This window comes from Dermacentor silvarum, chromosome 11, assembly GCF_013339745.2.
Source record: "Dermacentor silvarum isolate Dsil-2018 chromosome 11, BIME_Dsil_1.4, whole genome shotgun sequence".
Taxonomy (NCBI): Eukaryota; Metazoa; Arthropoda; class Arachnida; order Ixodida; family Ixodidae; genus Dermacentor; species Dermacentor silvarum.
In genome coordinates, this window is record NC_051164.1 from 97,648,531 (window position 1) to 97,663,813 (window position 15,283).

The 15,283-nt window shown below is 46.6% G+C and overlaps 1 protein-coding gene across 5 annotated transcripts in view; it reads left to right on the forward strand.

Moving 5' to 3' along the window:
* Window positions 1-4,460: 4,460 nt before the first annotated feature.
* The window catches only part of LOC119433776 (treacle protein-like), a 135,583-nt gene continuing 124,760 nt past the window's right edge, over window positions 4,461-15,283 (forward strand). For all 5 annotated transcript variants that reach the window (XM_049659131.1, XM_049659130.1, XM_037701026.2 and 2 more), the window contains exon 1: window positions 4,461-4,652. The gene's annotated coding sequence lies outside the window, so the exon portion shown is untranslated. The remainder of the gene's footprint in view (window positions 4,653-15,283) is intronic.

A 15,283-nucleotide genomic window follows, 5' to 3' on the forward strand; every position in this document is an offset into this window, starting at 1 on the left:
GGTATGCACCACATCGAACTTCGCCTTCGGCTCTGACTTTTTCGCGCATAATCAGTCCTGTCTCTGCAATGGAGTTGGTTTCATGCTCGACACCTATGGACCCGCTTGCTTGGCGTCCCTTCTTTGTCCGAAGGCTTGGTGGTGCTGTCCCAGGATGACCGAGCTTCCCAGGTGTCGATCAGCGTCGTCACTGGATTCGACAGAAGTTTACCTTGCGAGAAGCGCTCGGAAACGGGTGCTTCTGTTGCATTTCCGGCAACGTTGCGCCGATGCTCGTCTTCGTGAGGTTTCTGCTGCATCGTGAGAATGGCGAAGAGTTCTGAAAGGTTCGCTTGCGTGTTGGATGAGAGCCGCTACTGGGACCGCTGCTTGTCGAACCGAGCGACAGCTTCGGCTCGAATTCCAGCCTCTGTCGCGCCGATGCTCGTCTTCGTCAGGTTGCTGCTGCATCGTGAGAATGGCGAAGAGTTCTGAAAGGTTCGCTTGCGTGTTGGATGGAGAGCCGCTACTGGGACCGCTGCTTGTCGAACCGAGCGACAGCTTCGGCTCGAAGTTCCAGCCTCTGTCGCGCCGATGCTCGTCTTCGTCAGGTTGCTGCTGCATCGTGAGAATGGCGAAGAGTTCTGAAAGGTTCGCTTGCGTGTTGGATGGAGAGCCGCTACTGGGACCGCTGCTTGTCGAACCGAGCGACAGCTTCGGCTCGAAGTTCCAGCCTCTGTCGCGCCGATGCTCGTCTTCGTCAGGTTGCTGCTGCATCGTGAGAATGGCGAAGAGTTCTGAAAGGTTCGCTTGCGTGTTGGATGGAGAGCCGCTACTGGGACCGCTGCTTGTCGAACCGAGCGACAGCTTCGGCTCGAACTTCCAGCCTCTGTCGCGCCGATGCTCGTCTTCGTCAGGTTGCTGCTGCATCGTGAGAATGGCGAAGAGTTCTGAAAGGTTCGCTTGCGTGTTGGATGGAGAGCCGCTACTGGGACCGCTGCTTGTCGAACCGAGCGACAGCTTCGGCTCGAAGTTCCAGCCTCTGTCGCGCCGATGCTCGTCTTCGTCAGGTTGCTGCTGCATCGTGAGAATGGCGAAGAGTTCTGAAAGGTTCGCTTGCGTGTTGGATGGAGAGCCGCTACTGGGACCGCTGCTTGTCGAACCGAGCGACAGCTTCGGCTCGAAGTTCCAGCCTCTGTCGCGCCGATGCTCGTCTTCGTCAGGTTGCTGCTGCATCGTGAGAATGGCGAAGAGTTCTGAAAGGTTCGCTTGCGTGTTGGATGGAGAGCCGCTACTGGGACCGCTGCTTGTCGAACCGAGCGACAGCTTCGGCTCGAATTTCCAGCCTCTGTCGCGCCGATGCTCGTCTTCGTCAGGTTGCTGCTGCATCGTGAGAATGGCGAAGAGTTCTGAAAGGTTCGCTTGCGTGTTGGATGGAGAGCCGCTACTGGGACCGCTGCTTGTCGAACCGAGCGACAGCTTCGGCTCGAACTTCCATCCTCTGTCGCGCCGATGCTCGCCTTCGTCAGGTTTCTGCTGCATCGTGAGAATGGCGAAGAGTTCTGAAAGGTTCGCTTGCGTGTTGGATGAAGAGCCGCTGCTGGGAACGCGGCTTGTCGAACCGAACGACAGCTTCGGCTCGAACTTCCAGCCTCTGTCGCGCCTCGGAGCAGCGACGGTTGACATCTTTCGAAGCCGCAGACGAACCAGGCTCGGAAGAAATGGGCGAAGCACCGGGAACGTTGGTTTTGGCAGCCAGATTCCTATGGCAGTCGTGGAACGAATTCAACGCGAGCAGAACGTGCAGCTCGCGCCCGGAACGTGCATCCGAAGATCCAGCCAGCGAGGAAGGCGAAGCCGCATCGGGTCTGATGATGGTGATGCCTTTAAAGGCAGTGGCCCGTTCCCACTCAGGGTATTATCTGCATATCTAAATTATTCGTGCATTATCTATAACTAGATAATGCGCGAAGTATATTTAGGGGACAATATAGGAGAATGTTAGGGGCGGTGCGCAGGAATTTTTTATAGTGTGTGCGGAATATTTGGAAGCTAAGTGAAAATTCCTAAACTCTCGTTCTTTGCATGTTCAGAGGCGGTATGTGAAACGCTTATAAAGTTTGCCCGCTGCCCCGATAGAAGCAAATGGTGTAACAATTCTGCATTTGCAGGGAATGGGTGCTATGTTTTGGGTGACGCGTATCTACCGAAAGCTGCAAGTGTTGTGTAGGTTAAAAAGTTCTGCGCAAATGCTTGTTTACTTTCATCCTACGTATGCGTGCAATCTCACGCAATGTTTATCCAGCACAAGGGTCACATCTTTATTGTCGCGCAATTTTTACGTTTACGCACTAAATAAAACATCAAACCAGGCCGATGCATTGTGAGACGTCTACGCAGTGATGTAACGAGGACAAATGCGATGTATGTATGTATGTATGTATGTATGTATGTATGTATGTATGTATGTATGTATGTATGTATGTATGTATGTATGTATGTATGTATGTATGTATGTATGTATGTATGTATGTATGTATGTATGTATGTATGTATGTATGTATGTATGTATGTATGTATGTATGTATGTATGTATGTATGTATGTATGTATGTATGTATGTATGTATGTATGTATGTATGTATGTATGTATGTATGTATGCACGTACGTACGTAAGTACAATGTGAATACGTATGTATGCATCTATTATGTATGTACAACCGTGAGCAAAAGTGTACGGACCAGGGGTTGCGCGAAAAAGCAGATTCTTCCTCTGCCTATGAACGCAACTTCAAATTGAGGACTGCACTACAAACTTGGCATTGCGAACTTTTCAGTGTACTCATCAATTCCAGTTTGTGCTTGGTAAATACGGAGAAATTTACTTTTTTTCGGCGACCCTGTGGTTCGTATACTTTTGCTCACGGGTGTACGTACGTACATGCACATTTTTTTATATATAATTACCGATTGAGGGCGTGCTCTGTCATACGTCCACCACATCTTCGTCTTCATTCCCCCCCCGCCCTCTTTGCTGAACGATGTCCAGGTGTTAGCCGCGCGCTGGACAGTTGCGGATCCATCAGTAAGCTTTCCTTGTCAATCAATCTCTGTCTATCACCGAATGACTGACTAAGACTTGTAATGGGCTATATAACTTGTCTCCGTCTCTCACTTAACGTCATACGCGAAGACATCGACGGGAAGCACCTTTTTCGATTTGGCGATTTGTTGTAAAACTTAAAGCAGAAGTTGTGGACGCTTTGTGAGCGCCTTGCTTCCCGCTGCCAGCGCAGTTCACTCGAGTTGAAAAAGAAGCGGAATAAAGAAAGAACGAACGATCGAATAGAAAAGCGCCGGCGCGCACGCCGACTGGAGAACGGTGCAGCAAATGAAAACAAGCAAATGATGAGAACAGACGCTCGCATAAACGCCAGAAAAAGCGCAGTGAGCGTTTCAGTCATTCCCTTCTGCTTTGTTGGCTTCCTCGAAGACCGAAGCCAAAGGAAGCCAGAGCGAGGCGCAAGGGAAGCCAACCAGCGTAGTTGGCTTTGACACAACAGTGAGGAAAATGACGCAGCAACAATGGCTTTTCTGTGAGGAAGCGGGACTTGGGAGAGAGTTCCGGGAAAGAATTAAAAAAAAAAGGAAAGCGGGAAATATTTTTTTTTTCTCTACGCTCGGCTCTTCAGTGATCGGGCGTGTACTATGCCTTTAAGTTTGGTCTCGTCGGCTTCCAGTAAATCTGTTTCGCCTCATTGTGAGCAGACGACACATTTTCAGACTACCACCGTAGCAGACAACCGCGACAGCAGACGATAAAACTTGAGGTTGCTTCTGTAGGTCATTTCTGTCTGCAAGCAATTCTTCACGTTCGTTTTCTTGTCAAACTCGAAGGTCGCGCGTGGTTACCAGATTTACCCGACGAGCGTGACACATTTGCGACCGGCCTATATTACGCAAGCACCCTGCACATTTTACCTCGAAGGATTAAAAAAAAAAAAAGAATGTCCTGGGTTTGTTTTTCGTTTTCTCGTACAACTTTTTTTTTATGGCTTCGCGCTACCGAGCGCGCATTTCGACGCAGCGAGTGAAAGAGGAAAAGGGAGTGTTTCCCTCATCGGCTGTCTCACAACCGCGTCTGTTTCGCTCGGCGCGAACGACGCAGAAAGAGATAGACCGAACCCCGCACGTCTTTCCCGTCTGGCTAAAAATAGGGACTCCTCTTTCCCTCTCCGCACTCTTCCATTACTGCGGCATAACGCATGACCTCCGAAATCCTCAACGCGGCGCGGTCCTCGGAAGCCACGCGCGATTTGGTGCCTCGTTTCCGACTCCTTCCCCGATGCGGCGCCAGGATCGGTTCCGTTGGTGGTGGTAGTAGTAGTGACGTCGGCGGCCACGCGCCTTGCCAGCCGCCGCGAATGACGTCGCGGATGACGTCATGCCGTTTTCCGGCCCGTCGCCGTGGCAACGGGACCCTGGTCTCCAGGGGAGGGGGCACAGGCTAGCGAGAAAGCAGCCCGCGGTTGGGTCGGGGCCTGCCCGCCGGTCTGTGCCTCTGTTCTGCGTGGTGTCTGTGTTTTCGGCGGCCGCCCGCCCCGACCGACCGACGCGCGAGCTTGTTGTTCATCTTCGGAACGCCCCTGCTCCACCACGCGCTGCCCATGCAGGTGAGCTTTTCCCCCTTTTCTAAAGCACGGCACGTTCCTTCGTTCCCCATGAGAAACCGGCTTCCTTAGGGTGACCGAATTTTCGGCCTCCCGAAAGTTTTACTCGCCCGAATGGACCCCCTACCCTCTGATCGTCGTCTTCGGCTGCTCGGTCCGGCATGCTCTGCCTGATAGTCGGCCTTTCCCGCATGGTCTGTGTGCTTGCCTGTGTAGCCGCCGCGTTCTTCTACCCTCGAAAACCACCACTGCGAAACCTCCCTTTTCTTCCCCTGGCTTTCCTTTTCCACTGCTTTCTGCCCGTTGCGCTGGCTGCGACGCTACTGATACTACGCGAACACGCCCCAAGAGAGAAAGATGTGAAACAATACCTAGTGTTTCAGCTCTCGCGAGCTTATTGATGGTCTTTTGTCGTCTTTCTGACTCCTGCGATAGTCACTTTCCTTCCTGGCAGGTAAGATCTCTAAGCGGCGGAAACTGCTGTATTGGTTTCCCTCTGAGAAATATCCGCGTTTAGCCGAGGGTAAACGAACAACGAACGGGAAGTTCGGGTCAGCTTCCTTTCCGCCGGTATTGCGACTCTTCCGTTTTTCCCCAGTTTTGGTTCGTCCGTAATTCCAGTTTCGCATCCGCCTTACTCACGTATAAGTTTAACGGTTTAAGCTCGGTGTATTCGGAGGCGTTATTTCTGAGCGTAACGTCGCGCGAAGCACTGGGAATCGACAAACAATTTATCGTTGGATTCGGGAGTCGCTGGAAAAGAAACGACGATAAAAAAGACGAAGAAAGGTTAACGTCTTTTACGCCGCCTGATTCTTAGGTCAGCTAAAAGGTCCTAATTCTGCCCTTCCGAGATGTACGAAGCAGCATGTTTCGTTCCTAGGGTACCCCTGATCGGTTTCGGAGATAGGAAAGTCGTTTTTTTTTTTTTTCAAGAAGTTGGTCGTGTCCTTCTATTGATGCGTGGTGATCAAATTCGATATGGTGACTGTTTCATTGCAATTGGCCTGCAGGTGTCGCAAGTTCTCTGGTCGCGCAATATCTTTCTACGTACAGTCAACCGCAAAAGTTTACGGAACGCGGAATCAGAGGAGACGGTGAATATCTGAGCTGTTTGGGACTGTAGCCTGTTAAACCTTTCAGCACTGTGCTGTTCACATGTACTTGTGCAGGTTGGAAATGGAAATACCAGGTTGTGTTCCCAGGCAGTTTCTTTCGGATATTCGGATATTAGCTTTTTTTTTCTTGGATCCAACGGTCCGTAAAGATTTCTGGTTGACTGTACTTTTTTGCTTTACGGTTGCTCTGATTTCGCGTTGTAATCCTTGGAGTCCTCGTAATCGCACGAGACGCCGACGCGTAGAATCGAGCAGCCGATTCCATACGTGCTTTAGTCGTGCTTTTAGAAGTGTTGGTAGCTTTCTTTTGGACAGACTCGCGAGGTCGCGACCCAAAAAACTCAATCATTAGCGAAAGCTATCCTTACAAAAATCGCTATAGAGATACCATTGGGTTTCTACTGACTTTTCCTTGACTTCAGTAGAATGTTTTTTGAAGATGCACTTAAATGTACATTATTTCTTCAGGGTCACTAGGTGATGACGATGACGGTGGATTTGCTGGAAATTGGGCTTACGTTTTACTTGTTCCTACATGTCTTCCTTGTTATTCTTTAAACTATATTTGAATTGCCTCCTGCTGTAGCGAGTCAGTCGTCGAATGTGAAATTCCCTAAAATTTCCACAATTTCCTAAAACGGTATCACGTTTTGATTAAGATTGCGCTTTGCTTATAAAAGAAGCTTTGATGCACCTAGATGGATCACTGCTAGAAGCTCTTCGGTATGTTTTTAGAAGTATATACAACAAATGGAGGCACTTATATCTCCCCTGGGATTAAATGAAGGCGAGGCGTTAGACGCAGCAGAACCTTGAGAAATTTTACTAGGGCAATTTACCGGCCATATAGGCCACTAAACAACAACAACAACAACAAAAAAATCTATAGAATAGTCGCCAATACTCCAAAAAGGCAAAGTTGTCGTTCAGGTAACTAAAAAGTCGCTAAATTTAGCGAGTTTCCCGCTAATTTGCCAACACTGCATTTTCACTTTCTGTTCTGGCTGCCTCTGTTGAAGACAGAATTTTAACAAAAATATATCTTTTAAAGGTACTTTTGAAATGTTCTCTCCGGCTTATGGGCTATTCAAAGGACTCCAATGTTCGCGTGAATGCTGCGGATCGGCATATTATCCGTATATCCGAAAGCTTACTTCGGGCGAACTAGCAGCACGATATTTCTATTTGTTCGCTATAGATCAGCTGATCTTGCCGAGGCATTATCTGTTCGCAGTGAATCGGCTTGCGCTTGATGTAATTTTTTAGACTAACGATGCGTGTCTGACGATATTAGGTACGAGTATTCGTGTCAGGTTTCTTTTTTTGTTTTTATATTAGAGGGCTCATGTACACTTATAATGGCTGAAAGCGTATTAACTGTCAGAACTATAATTCAGAACGTCTACTGAATAATATTGGGCCTAGCTACCATGATCGTCGCCAGTCGTTTGTTTCAGTAAAAAGAAAATAAAGATCCTGATCAATTGAAGCATACAATGAAGGCGACCGTACAGAGACGGTACATCCTTCAACGTTCTAAATACAAGCTGATTTCGGGATTGAGGCCCTAATCTTGAACAAAAAGAATCTGCGATATGTATTTGTCGTCAGCACCTTCTCGAACACAGAACTTGCAAGAACGCAATATTATCGCCAACCTGGCATGGGATTACATCGAAGTGCCTAAACTGAGGGACAGTTTTTTCTGTCCTCTTTCTCATATGCCATTTCTCTAGGGGGAATCAAATCTAAGTTTAATATTGTCATTATTATTATTAGTAGTATTATTATTTCGTTTATAATGTATGCGTGCGCCAGGACTAAGACCTTAGGGCTGTTAAATAATGTATTTATTATCCGCGGTCATTCATTTATTCATTGATTAACTATAGAATGTGGCTAACTAGCTTTACATGGCAGAAATCACTGCGTCTGCGGTGAACGTGTGAGTACAGTGCTGTCACAGAAAATTCTTAAGTGCAACAACCAGTCAGTCAATCAATTAATCAGTCAATCAGTGAACCAATGGACCAATCAATCAATGACGGTCAGTAAATCGAATAATAGATTTGTCGATCAATCACTCAATATCAACCACTCAATCAGGCGTTGGCACTTACTTACAAATCTTTCTTTTCGTCGAAGGTCGCAGGTTAACTTAACGTGATTAATTAGAAAACGTGATTAATTAGAAACGGTGGCAAGAAGAACGTGTCACGGGCCTCCCCACTATGATAATAGGTTAAATGGATGAAATTATCACGTGAGGAGAAATAAATCACTGCAGCAGCGCAGTAATTGACAAACACATACGGGAGAGTCCTTTCATTATAAATATATGAAAAAATAGCCGGTTCCGCAGGCAATAATATTTCCTATTTAGAAGTAAACCAAACGCTACCGGTACACGGATTCCTGTACACTTCGGCCCATTGGCTTTTCTCTCTCTCGCTCTTCTTGTCACTTCTTGCAATAACTTTTTTCCTCATGAAGCGAATTGATCATTTCCAACTCACAAATTGGCGATGACAATTGTCATTGCCAATTTTTCATTTGGGATTGATCAGTCTCAGTTTTGCCTTTTCGGATGCTGTCATTCGGCTGTTTTCCAGAACGTTATACAAAGAAGCCGTTGTTGTATTTTTTAAAATAACGCTCCATGGTGACTGTTACAGCAGTATTAGAAAGTTTCACCATGTCCGTACACGTGTGACATTTGACGCAATAGCAAAAAAAAAAAAAAAAAAAATCTGCAGGCACGTAAGTGCACAACAGTGCTCGTGAGGTCATCTTGTGACGCTGGCATAAACTACAAAGTAAACAGACTTATAATTGCAATCACCATGTCCTCCCTAAGTACTGCGTGAAAAGGTGTTGGCAGCAACCATCATCAGCGAAATAGTTTCTTTTTCTTCTTTTTTTTTTGTTTTGCTTCTGTGGGAACGATGACGCTACACAATGACATAGAAAAAAAAAAAAAGAACGCTGCAAGAGGACGCTATCACCCATGTCACCGGTATTCCGTAAACTGTGATACGTTTACGGACGGCCTAAAAAAGTAATCAAATGTCATTGATTTACTGAGACAGTCAATATTAAATGTCGTGATTCCTCGAATTTGATGCATCAGTTGCGAACGTTAACCACATGAATGCACTGCTACGGAATATCTCGAGGCAAGCGCAGAACACAGCTGGTGTCCCGACGAAACAATTAAACGAGCCACGTTATGTTTTTTGTTAGCGAAGCCATGTCAAGTCAGAAAAAAAAAAAATCTCACGTACTATACCCTCGGTTTCCACACTGCTGAATGAATTCGGAGTTTTAGTTTTTCATCTTAGTAATCGTTACGTGCAAGTTTATGCACCGCTAGCTACCTACGAGAACTGAGGCAAATGCAAACATCGAAGGCGATGTAGGGGCATTCGAGCCGCTAGCCAAATCCACTCCAGAAGCTGTTTGAAGCCGCGAGGGCGGCCGCTTACGAAAGCCCGTTTTTTCATTAGCGTCTCGATTACGGCGAGTCATTATATATAGTGTCGCAAACCGTTGCGAAACGATATCCTGGCTTACACCATTATGCGTCGCCAACGTTGCCTGCAGGTCGTTTGTACGACAAACGCAGTGGAGCTGGCAGCAGAGTGAGAAAGGAAAAAAAAAAAAAGAACGGGTCATTAAATTTTATTTTTGTAGTAAGTAGTAAGTGTGGTTGCGGTTATTGTGGGAACCGTGGTTCTTGTTGCATTCGCTCACTGTATTTGACGCCTGTGGCTTTTGTTGTCGCCGGTCTGTCGTGTTTTTGCGTTTATGTTATGGCAATTACAACCATCGTCAGACTCATAGAAGGCCTCTAAATACACAGCTTCGCATTTTATGCTAGTGTGTAAGTGCAGGTTCACTACCAATGGTTTTTCTTTTTTTTTTCGTACCGGTAGAAAGGCCTTAGTGATGTGTGATAACATATATTATCGGCCCTTCCGTGGTTGCTCATGTAAATTTCATTGACAGACGTGCTTTATATATGCATGTCAAGGAACAGATACAAAGAAAAAGTATTTCCACTGACAAGGAAACAAACAAGAAAAAAAAAAACGAAACCGAAAGAACTAACAATCACGGTGGCCCCTGCTGCGCATGCCCTCACATTCCAAGAATCTGAGTTCCCTGTCAGATAGAGTAACCGACGGTTTAATCACACACACGCTTCTTTCCCTTACCATCTGAGCTGCCTCGCTGATTAAACGTTCTTGCTCATATGACCCTCATCTCGTAGATAACTGTGATGTGCTCGAACTCCGGGGTACACCCACACGGGCTAACGTGTTGGGCCAGAAAACCTTCCCTTCCATTTCGGACATTATTGGCGTGTTCACGTAAGTGCTCGTTAAGGCACCTGCCCGTCTGTCCCACGTAGCACTCACCGCATGACAAGGGAATCCTGTAGACGACGCCCTGAACACAGTCTACGAGCTTTGGTTTTCTGTGTTTGACGTTACATTGCATTCCGCGTCTCTTAACTGGACAGGTCCTTCTTGCCACCTGGGACAACTTCTCAGGAGCACTGAAAACAACCTGAACATTTACACGTTGTCCTACTTTCTTGATGCGATGGGACACGCCGTGCATGTATGGTATGACGGCAACTCTGTCTCGCTTTTCAGCAGTGATACTGCTGAAAAGCGGGTATCTGAGCAGGTATGTGAAGCGGGTATGTGAGTAAACCGTCGGTTACCCTATCTGATAGGGAACTCAGATTCTTGGAATGTGAGGGCATGCGCAGCAGGCCACCGTGATTGTTAGTTCTTTCGGTTTCGTTTTTTTTTCTTGTTTGTTTCCTTGTCAGTGGAAATACTTTTTGTTTGTATCTGTTCCTTGACATGCGAATGTAAAATAAACCGCAACAATAGAGAAATAATCATAATTGTATGCAACATACCAAGCAAATGATGTGCGCAGTTTTAAAACTACATTTTCGCTTTGTGGATGTAATGGTCTCATTCGAACGTGTGCCTCAATAGGGCAGATATGACCAATAAGGTGAAGCATATTCCCTTCCGTGGTGTAATAACTCCTCTTGCTTAAGGACTTACGCTATAGATATAAGTGCGGAACCTAACTGATTTCATATCTTTTGAAAACACTCTGAAGTCATGACCACCCAAGAGCTATCAACCTGAATGGCCAGGTAAAGCCTCGTCCAAAAAAGTAGTGATTCGCAAAAGTAGTACGCCAAAGCCTTTTGTGATCCTTACAAACAACTTTTCACTGGGACAGCATACTAGTAACAGTCAAACCTCGATATAACGTGCCTCGATTTAACGAAATTCGCGGTGTAACAAAGTGTTTTTATTTCCGGATCTTAGTTCCATCGAATTAACGAAACCCCGAATTACCGAAATTTGCGATATAACGAAGTTTTTTGCTGCAAGTAGAACTTCGTTATATCGAGGTTCGACTGATCACACCACGACATGCACGTAAGTATTCTTCTTTTCGAAATAGTTGCGGTTGATTTCATATCATATTGGGCGAATCGTGTATTTCACGTAACGTGTAAAGGAGTTTGAGTACGCCCAATAGGATAAGTTATAGCCATAACATTTTACCACAACCTGCTGATATTATGTCGGGCTGATAAGTATGCCGTGTTTTGAAGCACCTGTTTTTGATCTAGCGAAAAAGTCGTCTGTCATGATAACGTAATATTTTGATGTAATCTTGTTTCCCGAATAATTGACTTTTTGGGCGACGATTTATCTGGCGATTCACGTTGATATCACTTGGGCAGTAATCGCTTCACTGTGTTCTCAAGCGAAGCAAAAACAATCATTACAATACAAGTGAAGGTGGATCTGTCAACAAGATCTTACTAGCAATACCGATTCTGCTTTGTTTGCTACCTTGTTGTCAAGGGATTGCGCAAGACAAAAATAAACTGCTGTGAAAAAAACAACAATAGTTGCAGGAAAACACGCGTAAGTAATTATGGCGAGCGTCACATTATAACAGTAAGGTATGCGCTAATTGTCACAGCTGTAGTATTCAACGATATCCAGGTGTGACTGCTGGTGCCAAAATTTTTCTTTTTTCTTTCCCGACCCTCGTTTGCTTTCGCGGCAAAGCTGTTGTTACCTTAATATGGATAGGAACGAGCATGAATATTTTCGCGAGCCCTTGACCACGAGAATACGAATACGTTATTTAGTTTGGCACTGAGATGACATATTACATGCGCCTCGTACGCATCCACTTGCTGTCAGGTAGAGTGGATGAGGCGTTATGTACAAGCAGCCGTAACCAGACTTACTTATTAATTACGCAGTGTTAGCTCAATGACATTTTAGTGAAGCTCTTTTCCTTCGAATGCTACCTGTTTACCGGGACGGCCCCAGTCAGACAACTGTCCGCCTTTAGCCATGCTCTCCCGAGATATTTAGGATTGTCTTGAAGAAAGAAATAACGTAATGATGGTATTCCTACCGGTACTGATACTGGATGGCACGGCTGTGTATGTGTGGTGTTTACCGGACTCTCGGTCCGGCAAGTTTACCGGGACGGCTTGCGCCGGTTGTACCAAGATTTCGTAACAACATGGCAGTGCCCAGGAGTCCCGCTTCGATCATCCTAATTCGTTCTAGCTACTTGCACTCTGTCGTGGCAAACAATACATAAACGATAAAATTGGCCTTCGTTTAGTCTCCAACCCAGGCAGACTGCAATCTTGGAAGTAATTGCAAAAAATGATCTGAAAGAAAGTTTTCAACGTTTGATTACGTTAAGTATAAAAATACCGTGTTAGTAACCGTGTCCCCTGCGCTGCCTTGCATCCTATAGTCAGGCATCATTAGCCGAAGTAATTTAGTGACGAGAGTTCCACTTGCGAGCAGCCCCGGGTGAACTCAATGTACTGAAGCGAAAGTATCTTTGGTCAGTTTGGGATACTTCGACCGTCAGAGCCACTGCGCTCGACATTTCTTAAGGAGTTTGTTTAATGTGTGTCCTATTTGCTGGTTAATACGCGTACCACGACACTGACTGCATACGCTTGAATGAACAACTGGGAGACACGTGAGCAACATGCAAAATGTGCCGGCAGTGTGGATATGTTTCGGCGTGAAGTCGTACACATTGTAAACAAAGTCGCACACTCACTATGTCCTTGAAGTAACCACCAGCGAAGTCAGCAGTTTGAGGAGAAATGTACATAGTGCTTGTCGTCGTCCCGGACGTAGTCATATTCATCATCATTCTGTTCAACTACAGCTGCTAAGATGACATCCTTTCTCAAAGATCTACATGTTCCACGGGCTTGGGCAAACCGCATGTTCTTGACTGAAGCTTTGAATGTCACAAAATAGAAAATTTTCACATTTTGTCGCATCAATTAATTCTCTGCCGCCTTCGATAACGTTTATCCTCTCTCCACTTGCTGTACTGCTCTAACCGTGTTCCTTGCATTACGTGTCTTACCTGTCTCCACTTCTTTTAATCTCAACTAAAACGCAACCTGCCTGCGTGTGACTTCTAATACCATCGTCTTTCTATATCTAGTATAAGGGGCAATGATTTCACGTTTTTTTTTATTAACCCCCATAACAAACGGAATGTGAAAATTACTGGAAGAAAGTACAGTGCGCCAACGGTGGCAAGTGGACGACACACCGCCTTCCCGTCCAAAAGTGCACAGTGCGGGACAAAGGTATGTGGGCCACAAGTCCACGAACGTTTGCCTTTCGCCTCTGTCCTGGTACTTTTTGTCCCGACGGTAATGGTGAATTCTGCGATGGAGTAGAAGCACTACGTTGTGTACCGTGCAGTAAGTTGGAATCTGTGCTACCGGGTAGCGACGAAATTTCGTTTTTCCCGCGAAATCTGTGCTCCACAAACATTTTATTCCCGGCAATGTGTACATATCCAAAGAACTGAAGTGGAGAAAGGGAAAGAGCAGTTGCCGTAGCAAATGTAAACCTTGCTACTGCAGCTCTACCAGTGCGCAACAGTTCTGCGTTCGACTCCTACATCGGCGGCATGTTGTCCTTAATAGGACGTTTCCTCTTTTTGTCACGAATGCAAACACGTAAAACGGAAAACATTGCTCTTTCCATTTTCCACACACACACACACACACACACACACACACACACACACACACACACACACCCGCAAAAAAAAAAAAAAAAACGAGATATAGGAGGAAGATATAACTTTAACCCTCTAGCTTGGGTGTTTCATGTGTGTTATTCAAGTACACACGAAAACCAGAACGCTGCGAAACTACTGAATCGATTTGAATAAAACCTGTTGCATGTGAACGAAAAAGTCAAAATCTGGTGACTGCAGAGAGCGCGTTCTTTATTCTCAGAATTCCGTTCTAAAATCTGGAGGCTGTGGGAAAGTTTTAGTTTTGTTTCCGACTGGCCCGACTCCGCAATAGAAACAATTGTTATTCTGTAAGCTTCACCCGAGGAAAGGCATATTTAAAGCGGACGAAATAAAGACGTTTATTTGCAGTTAATTGGCAATATCTCGGTGACCAGAGCTGTACGAATTAGGATCTGCACCAAACAACGCGAACTGAATCATTGCGGACGCGACAACGCTTTCAGCCACATCTACCTCAAGGTCACCAATTAAGAGCTGCCAACATTAATACGTCATCACCGACGTCAACGCACCAACCACAACTCCCAAGAAGGCAAACGACAGCAGCAGCATATAGGGAACGTCACTCGCTGCCGTCAGCAACAAGCTCGGCCGGCAAGTGGTCAAGGGCTTCCCTAAATCTCAAGACCGAATCACGAGCGACGCGGACGATAACGTCGCGCAAACGACAGGAATCGTCAGCGTCGTGACGTCTGCACCGACAGTCAGAAAGTAAGTCGCGGTGTGAGCAAAGTGCGTAACCGACGAAGTCAGCCCCAGGGAACCGTCATCGCCGTCGGCGACAACAAGGTCTGTCGGCATGCAACAAGACCGGCCCGGAAATCGAAACGCACAATCGGTGGTGACGTCAGCTGAGCGCGCGCTCTTTTTCGACCTGGTGCGGGGGGGGGGGGGGGGGGGGGGGAGGATCCAAGGAGATCGGCGTGGCCTTCGGTCGCTTAGCGGCCGCAGGCAGTTCCCTCCTCGCCCGCTGACTCGGATCTCGCTCCGAGTGGCACCGGCTGGAAAGGTCATGGGTAAAAGAAGCGGGAAGCGCCTCCGCTATCCTCCTTTCCCATCTTCCCGATTTCTTCTCTCCCGCTGCGCCTTCTCCTCCCGCGTGAACGATGACATTACACGAGTCCCGCCTCACTTCCTGGGGCGGTGTAGCCGTCTCGTTTTCGCTCCCGGTATCCCTAAATTTATCCCCTCGTTTAGCTAGTCTTGAGCTGAATTATTTTGTTTTATGCGCAGATTCAGCGACGAGTTTAGCGACGTCCCTGTCCGTCGCCCTCTGTCCCGTGTCTCAGTTCAGCTGTTCAAACTCGTCTTATAGCTGTGGCCCAGATAGTTCAGTGGATTACTATACTATTC